The following is a 9,623-nucleotide window of genomic DNA, read 5'->3' as shown; positions in this document are numbered from 1 at the left end:
AATACAAATTTTTATTAATATTATCTTATCGAATAACTATTAAGTTATATAAAACAATACTTAATACATATAACATAACTATATTAACATTTTTTTATATAATAAATATTAATTATTTAAGGTATATAACATAAATATATTTAATTAAGTTAATTAATGAAACATACAATTTATTAATATGACAATTATATCACGAATAAAAATATATATAAATTTATTTGATTACAATGTGTTAATATATATATAATTGATATATATATATATATATATATATATATATATATATATATATATATATATATATATATATATATATATATATATATAGGTTCGTGAATCCGAGGCCAACCCTGCATTGTTCAATGTCGTCATATGTATTTTTACTACAAAATACATTAGGTGAGTTTCATTAATCCCTTTTTAAATGCTTTCGCAATATATATTTTGGGACTGAGAATACATGCGCTGCTTTTATAACTGTTTTATGAAATAGACACAAGTACTTAAAACTACATTCTATGGCTGGATTATTAAACCGAATATGCCTCTTTTTATTAAGTCTGGTAATCTAAGAATTAGGGAACAGACACCCTAATTGACGCGAACTCTAAAGATAGATCTATCGGGCCCAACAAGCCCCATCCAAAGTACCGGATGCTTTAGTACTTCAAATTTATATCATGTCCGATGGAGGATCCCGGAATGATGGGGATATTCTTATATGCATATTGTGAATGTCGATTACCAGGTGTTCAAACCATATGAATGATATTTTTTGTCTCTATGCATGGGACGTACGTTTATGAGAAATGGAAATATGAAATCTTGTGGTCTATTAAAATGAAGGAAATGATTGTTTATGATTAACTAATGAACTCACCAACCTTTTGGTTGACACTTTAAAGCATGTTTATTCTCAGGTACAAAAGAAATCTTCCGCTGTGCATTTGCTCATATTAGAGATATTACTTGGAGTCAATCATGACATATTTCAAAAGACGTTGCATTCGAGTCTTTGAATTCATCAAGATTATTATTAAGTCAATTATAATTGGATATATTATGAAATGCTATACATGCCTGTCAGCTGTCGATGTAACGAAAGTTTGTCTTTTAAAAACGAATGCAATGTTTGTAAAATGTATCATATAGAGGTCAATTACCTCGGGATGTAATCAACTGTTGTGAATCGTTTGTAATCGATATGGACTTCGTCCGGATGGATTAGGACGGGTCTTTACACTTGTGGGTTCGACGATTCTGACGGTGAAGAATGGCCCTTTGGATGGAGGATAATAGTGCAATTAATTGGTCATCTTCAACACTATCATCGGATCCCGTAACACTCCAGGCGGGTGTGTTTTCTCCTTCTGTTTCTGTAACACCGGCCTTTTTTTTATACACAGCGGAAGACTTTATTAATAAACACAGTATAGGTCACGTCATTACATTAATCCATGTAATTAAGTTTAAATTTACTCAACGGTGTTACGTTATTACAAAACATGATTTAAACAAAAGTCCACATCAGACTAGGGTTGTCAAACATGTCTTCTGCATCAATACCTGTAAAGACCCGTCCTAATCCATCCGGACGAAGTCCATATCTATTATAAACGACTCTCAATAGTTGATTACATCGCGAGGTACTTGACCTCTATATGATATATTTTACAAACATTGCATTCGTTTTTGAAAAAACAATCTTTCTTTACATCGAAAGTTGACGGCATGCATAACATTTCATAATATATCTAACTGTAATTGACTTAATAATAATCTTGATGAACTCAACGACTCGAATGCAACGTCTTTTGAAATATGTCATGAATGACTCCAAGTAATATCTTTAAAATGAGCAATTGCACAGCGGAAGATTTCTTTCATACCTGAGAATAAACATGCTTTAAAGTGTCAACCAAAAGGTTGGTGAATTCATTAGTTTATCATAAATAATCATTTCATAATTTTAATAGACCACAAGATTTTCATTTTCAGTTCTCATAAATATACGTCCCATACATAGAGACAAAAATATCATTCATATGGATTGAACACCTGGTAACCGACATTAATAAGATGCATATAAGAATATCCCCATCATTCCGGGATCCTCCTTCGAACATGATATAAAATTTCGAAGTACTAAAGTATCCGGTACTTTGGATGGGGCTTGTTGGGCCCGATAGATCTATCTTTAGGATTCACGTCAATTAGGGTGTCTGTTCCCTAATTCTTAGATTACCAGACTTAATAAAAAGGGGCATATTCGATTTCAATAATTCAACCATATAATGTAGTTTCGATTACTTGTGTCTATTTCGTAAAACATTTATAAAAACAGCGCATGTATTCTCAGTCCAAAAAATATATATTGCAAAAGCATTTAAAAAGGGAGTAATGAAACTCACACATATAAATATTGTATAACAGTTAATAAAGCATTTGCATGTATTCTCAGCCCAAAAATGTAAAGAGTAAAAAAGGAAAATGAAACTCACGCATATAAATATTGTATAACAGTTAATAAAGCATTTGCATGTATTCTCAGCCCAAAAATGTAAAGAGTAAAAAGGGCAAATGAAACTCACGTATATAATTATTGTAAAACGGTTAATAAAGCATTTGCATGTATTCTCAGTCCCAAAAATGTAAAGAGTAAAAGGGGAAGTAAATGAAACTCACCATACTGTATTTTGTAGTAAAAATACATATGACGATATTGAACAATGCAGGGTTGGCCTTGGATTCACGAACCTATATCATTTGTGTATATATATTAATACACATAATCGTATTCGAGCAGATTTATATATTATAACTTAAATTATATATTATACATATTTAGTTTGTGTATATATTCAAAATGAGTTATATCTATATAGTTATTTTAATATATCCATATTTATTTATATACATAATTATTTAGTGTTATAATTAGAATCAATAATTTGTTATATGTAAGTTTTTAAGTAGATAATATTAGTAAGTTTTATTTATATTGTTATGTGAAATATTTGTATATGTAATAAATATAGAATATTTATCTGTTTAAAAATGATAGTTTCGACAATAATGATTTACTAATAATAATAACTTTCTTAATATCGATAATACTAATAATAATAACGATATTGTTAAAATTGATACTTTTGTTAAAAATAACAATAGTAAAACTAATAATTACAAAAATGATATTAATAATAATATTAATGAAAAATAATAATAACTTGTATTATTTTCATTATAATAATAAAAACCATATTGATAATGAGAATCATCTTAATCATAATAATTGTGATGCTAATACTAACACTTATGATAATGTTATTACTCTTAATTTTAATTAATGATATTAATACTTCTAAATGTTTAGTAATAACAATAATTTTCATATTTGTACTTTTGATCTCTCTCTCTCTCTCTCTATATATATATATATATATATATATATATATATATATATATATATATATATATATATATATATATATATATAATCCTTACATTCATTTTTATCATAAATAATCATAATACTAGTAATGATAATAGCCTAACTTTTAATGATAATTAAGATAACAATAAATAACATAATGATAACAATAATTAATAATAAAGATAATAATAATAATAATAAATAAGATGAATACTACCTCATGAAGCCCTTTCCAAAAATAAATGGCAGATACGGGACTCGAACCTGTGACCATACGCTAACCCGAACACCCTCCTAACCAATCGACCATCTCGGTTTTTCTGATTTTTACTACACTTAAATTATATTAAACTGATTTATTTTTCTGTTTATTTTCTCTCTTCTTCTTCTACAACCAAACTGACCAGGAAACCCAAATTCAGAATAATCATGAAGTACCAGCTTTTATATATTTTAAATGAAGCAAGATTACTAGTTGTAAGTAATTAATTTAATTAAAATAGAAAATTAAATAGAATAGCTGTAACAGAAAAGTGAAGAACACGATATGAACTTGAAATCGATTTTGAATTTCTAAAATGTTTTAGATCCTGATTCCTGAATGAAAAAGGTTTGAAATCCTCCCTAGAAACTTTCTCCATCCTCAATTGAACTTAAAACAACACACAGAATTCAATTTTTACGATGATCACAATCTTTGACTTTTGAATTTAAAATTTTGACTCGACAATTGGAACTCGATAGAACGAATTGGAATCTAAAACTTTGCAGATAGTTTTAGGAGAAGATTACAAGCACAACTGCATTATTAAATTTTGAAAACAACTACGAATTTGAGCCTTTGATCATTTGTGTAGCGACCCGACCAAATCATGTTTGACGGCGCCGACTACTTCGGTCCCGTTGCGTGGTCATAAGTCTTTATTATGACGTTTGACCAAAATATGTCGCATTCATTTCATAAGTAAAGGGATGTTTCAAGTTTACAAATGTAGTTCAAAAGATTAGTTACAATACAAAGTTTAACGTACGAATGAAATCTATGCGACACAATTTAAAGTAGTCAAAAGACGCTCCAACTATGCATGCATACTCGACATCCAAGCAAGTATTAAAAAGAGTGCAGAAACATGTATCAAGTAGCTTTCAAGGACCTGAGAAAACATATAGAAAACTGTCAACGAAAACGTTGGTGAAATCATAGGTGTTTTAGTAAACGTTGCATTTGAACCACAAGATTTAATATAATATGATTATCAAAATCATTTGCATTCCAAAGTTGTTATTTGTTTCGCGGGCACCCAATTATCAAACTTAACTGTTTTGCACCCTTTGCGTAGTGTTAGAACATACACTAGACCCAAAAATATATTTCATCCGCTAACGTTAGCGAACCGTCCGAATGAGGCTCGTCAAGCCCATGTGATCACATAATATAAGTTCACGTTTACACCCTGCAAGTGTAACTAATGATAATTGAATTGAGGATTTTCGTTCAAACCCGTACGTGGAATGTTCGTTTTCGTACTTGTGTTCAATGTATAAAAGTATGATACGTATATGTTTCTCATCCCATAGTTTAAAGCATAAAAGATGTTTGAAAGATGGGACTATGATCTCACCTTGAGTGCACGTATGAAAAGTACTTCACAAAGTAACGTGTACGAAGGATAGTGCTAGTCTTGACCTAAACAAATAGGTCGTATCAATAACGGTAAACACGATAGGTCAAAGATGTTCAATTAGTCCTATGGCTCGTTACGACTCGATTATGTAGCATGTGAAATCAAATTGTCAAGTTTCATGAAAGATACAAGTATAGAAACAAGTTAGGAAGGTTGCATAATCATTTGGTTAAGTTTGACAAAAAGTCAAACTTTGGTCGGTCAAAGTCAACAAAAAAGTCAACACGTTCGGGTCGGGTCCCGAACTATTTTTCTGAGGTTTTTAATCATATATGAGCATGTTAGAACAAGTTACATGTGAATCGGAGGTGTGTAGCAAAGCAAACATTATTCGAAAATCGACAAAGTTGGACAGACCACTTTGGCGCGCCGCACGGGTATATGGCGCGCCGCGCCATTACCTGTGCAGAGAATTCTGGCAGTTTTTAAGTTTTATGCACGAACCTAACTTCAACCAATCACCATTTATGACCCGCAAACAACCAAAGCATGTATCTTATATCATCGGAAAGGTATTTTGACAAGGAAAACAACTAAACACATTTCATCCATCACATTTACTTTTACAACAACCAAAATCACATTCAAAGCTCCTCATTAAATGCACTCAAGTTCATAAATGAAATTCGATGATTCGGCAACCAATTTACATGAATGATATGCCGTTTCGAAGGTGATCAAGCATACAATACTACCTAACACTTACAAATAACATTTCATGTCATTCAAAGCATCAAAAGTTCATTTCAAGTTCATCAAACCCTAACCCAAATCCACCAAAACCAATAATCAAGTTTATGAAGTTTTCTAAAACAACCTACACATCAAATTGAAGCTAGTGCTACTAGTAACACATTTAATACTTGCACTTTACCATAACAACAACATTTAAGCAACTAATTACCAAATCAAACACACCAAAGTTCATATTCAAGCTAGTTACTTCAAATAACGAAATCGAGTATATAAATCATATAATCATGTTAGACTTGAGCCATAGACACTAATTAACAACTTTATAAGTTAAAAACATCAAGAACATAAAATCTATTAATTTTAGAAAGTTACCCAAACTTGATGAAATCGGTATGGAATCGAAGAGGAAGATGAGAGGATTCCGAATATGCAATTTGTTTAGATGGATGCTTGCTCGATTTGATTTAGATGATGATTCTTGAAATTGGAGAATTGAGAGAAAATATGGAAGTAGAAGAAGAAAAGGGAAATGAAAAAGAAAAGATGGGGGTGGGGATTGACTAGTCAAAGGCTAGTCACCTCTTTGGCATTTTGGCGAAACTAGTCCCTCAAGTTAGTTTGCGGGTGCGTGAAATACCTAGACGAGATATTTTTAAAACACATATTAACCGGAGATGTTATAAACATATAACGGGATTTAAATAGTTAAACGGAAAAGTAAACGGAAAAAGGCGGGATGTTACATTACCTACTCCTTAAAAGAAATTTCGTCCCGAAATTTTAAGTAGGCGTAGTAGTCGTTGTTTCTTCCTCGGGATCTTGCGTTTCCGGAGCCGGGAATAAATGAGGGTATTTATTTTACATTTGATCTTGCCTTTCCCAAGTAAACTCGGGTCCCCTTTTGGCGTTCCAACGGACTTTAACTATCGGAATTCGGCTTTGTTTCAATGTCTTGACGGAGGTGTCCACAATTTCAACTGGTTCCTCCACAAAATGAAGTTTGTCATCAATAGTAAGTTCCTCGAGAGGGATGACGATATCGGGTTCGGCAAGACACTTTTTCAAGTTAGATACATGGAAGGTAGGATGAACGGAGTTCAATTGAGGCGGAAGATCTAAACGATAAGCAACGGTTCCAATACGCTCCAAGATTTCGAAAGGACCAATATACCGTGGATTTAGCTTCCTGCGTTTCCCAAAACGGATTACACCCTTCCAAGGTGCGACTTTTAACATGACGCGATCACCGACTTGAAATTCAAGGTCGTTGCGTCTTTTGTCGGTATAGCACTTTTGACGACTCCGGGCCGTCCGAAGCCTATCTCGGATTTGAACGATCTTCTCGGTGGTTTCGTGAATGAGTTCGGGTCCGGTGATTTGTACGTCACCTACTTCGGCCCAACAAAGAGGGGAACGGCATTTTCGGCCATATAATGCTTCGAATGGGGCGGCTTTTATACTCGCGTGATAACTATTGTTGTAAGAGAACTCGGCGAGAGGTAAGTGCTTGTCCCAAGCTTTTCCAAAATTAACCATGCAAGCTCGTAACATGTCCTCTAAGGTTTAAATTGTACGTTCGCTTTGTCCATCGGTTTGAGGATGATATGCGGTGCTCATGTATAAACGCGTTCCCAACGATTCTTGCAAGGTACGCCAAAATCTAGAAACAAAACGGCCATCTCAGTCGGAGATAATCGATAAAGGTACACCGTGTTGGGCTACGATCTCCTTGATATAAAGTCATGCAAGTTTCTCCATTTTGTCGGTCTCCTTCATGGCGAGAAAGTGTGCGGATTTGGTGAGACGGTCAACAATAACCCAAATGGTATCATAACCGCCCGTCATTTTTGGTAGTTTGGTGATAAAATCCATTGTTATTCTTTCCCACTTCCATTGCGGGATTTCGGGTTGTTGAAGTAATCTGGACGGTCTTTGGTGTTTGGCTTTGACTTTGGAACATACCAAACACTTAAAAACATAAGTAGCTATGTCCCTTTTGATGTTCGGCCACCAATATAGTTGTTTAAGGTCGTAGTACATCTTATTGGCACCGGGGTGAATTGAGTATCGCGACTTATGGGCTTCATCTAAAATAAGGCTTCGTAGGTCCCCATAACGAGGCACGCAAATCCTTCCGGAAAAATATCGGAGTCTGGTCTCTCTAATTTTGAATCGAGAGACGAGAATGTTCAAGAGCTCGTGTGAAACGTTTTCATCCTTGAGAGCCTCATCTTGGGCTACCCGAATTTGGCTATTAAGGTTGGTGTGGATGGTGATGTTTAAGGCTCGGACACGAAGAGGCACTGCTCTTTCTTTTTGACTTAAGGCATCGCCTACTACATTTGCCTTCCCGGGATGGTAATGAAGCTCGCAATCGTAATCGTTTAAGGTTTCAATCCACCTTCGTTGTCTCATGTTTAGTTGCTTTTGGTCGAAGATGTGTTGGAGACTTTTGTGATCGGTAAAGATAGTACTCTTGGTTCCATAAAGATAGTGTCTCCACATTTTAAGTGCAAAGACAACGGCTCCGAGTTCGGGATCATGTGTCGTGTAGTTTCGTTCATGAATTTTGAGTTGTCGAGAAGCATAAGAAATGACTTTCGTTCGTTGCATCAACACACACCCAAAACCATGTTTCGAGGCGTCGCAATACACAACAAAATCGTCATTGCCTTCGGGAAGTGACAAGATAGGAGCGGTGGTTAGCTTTGTTTTCAAGATTTGAAATGCGGATTCTTGTTCGGTCGCCCAATTGAATTTCTTTCCCTTGTGAGTTAAAGTGGTTAGAGGACGAGCAACCAAAGAGAAATCCTTGATGAATCTACGGTAGTATCCGGCGAGACCCAAGAATTGACGAATGTAAGTAGGAGTAGTGGGAGTCTCCCATTTACTAATGACTTCGATTTTCATTGGATCGACTTTAATACCTTGGTCACTTACAACATGACCAAGAAATTGAACTTCCTTCAACCAAAATTCACACTTGGAGAATTTGGCATAGAGTTGTTCTTGTCTTAAAAGTTCAAGCACGAGCCGGAGGTGTTCCTCGTGTTCTTCTTCGCTTTTAGAATAAACCAAAATATCATCGATGAACACGATAAAAAATTTGTCAAGATACGGTTTGCACACGCGGTTCATAAGATCCATGAACACCGCCGGTGCGTTAGTGAGACCAAATGGCATTACAAGAAATTCATAACTACCATAACGAGTTCGGAAAGCGGATTTGGAGACATCTTCCCCCTTAACCCTTAATTGATGATAACCCGAGCGGAGATCGATTTTTGAATATACACAAGACCCTTGTAGTTGATCAAAGAGGTCATCGATGCGAGGAAAAGGATATCGGTTTTTAACCGTCAATTTGTTTAGTTCACGATAATCAATGCACATTCGTAGGGATCCGTCTTTCTTTTTAACAAACAAAATCGGAGCGCCCCAAGGTGAATGGCTAGGTTGGATAAAACCACGATCAAGTAGTTCTTGAATTTGACTTTGCAATTCTTGCATTTCGGATGGAGCGAGTCTATAAGGTGCACGTGCTATGGGTGCGGCCCCCGGAATAAGATCGATTTGGAATTCAACCGGTCGATGAGGTGGAAGACCCGGCAATTCGTCGGAAAATACATCGGAATAGTCACTAATAATTGGCACATCATCGATGTGCTTCTCATCGGACTCGACTTTCTTAACGTGAGAAAGGATCGCAAAACAACCCTCACGGAGTAGTTTTCTAACTTTAATACACGAAACGAGGTTGAGTCCGGTGCAACTCTTATCGCCATAGACGATCAAAGGTTCACCAT

Source organism: Rutidosis leptorrhynchoides, chromosome 3, assembly GCF_046630445.1.
Source record: "Rutidosis leptorrhynchoides isolate AG116_Rl617_1_P2 chromosome 3, CSIRO_AGI_Rlap_v1, whole genome shotgun sequence".
NCBI classification, from domain to species: Eukaryota; Viridiplantae; Streptophyta; class Magnoliopsida; order Asterales; family Asteraceae; genus Rutidosis; species Rutidosis leptorrhynchoides.
The sequence above is the reverse complement of the archived record's forward strand: the minus strand, read 5'-3'. Positions refer to the sequence as shown.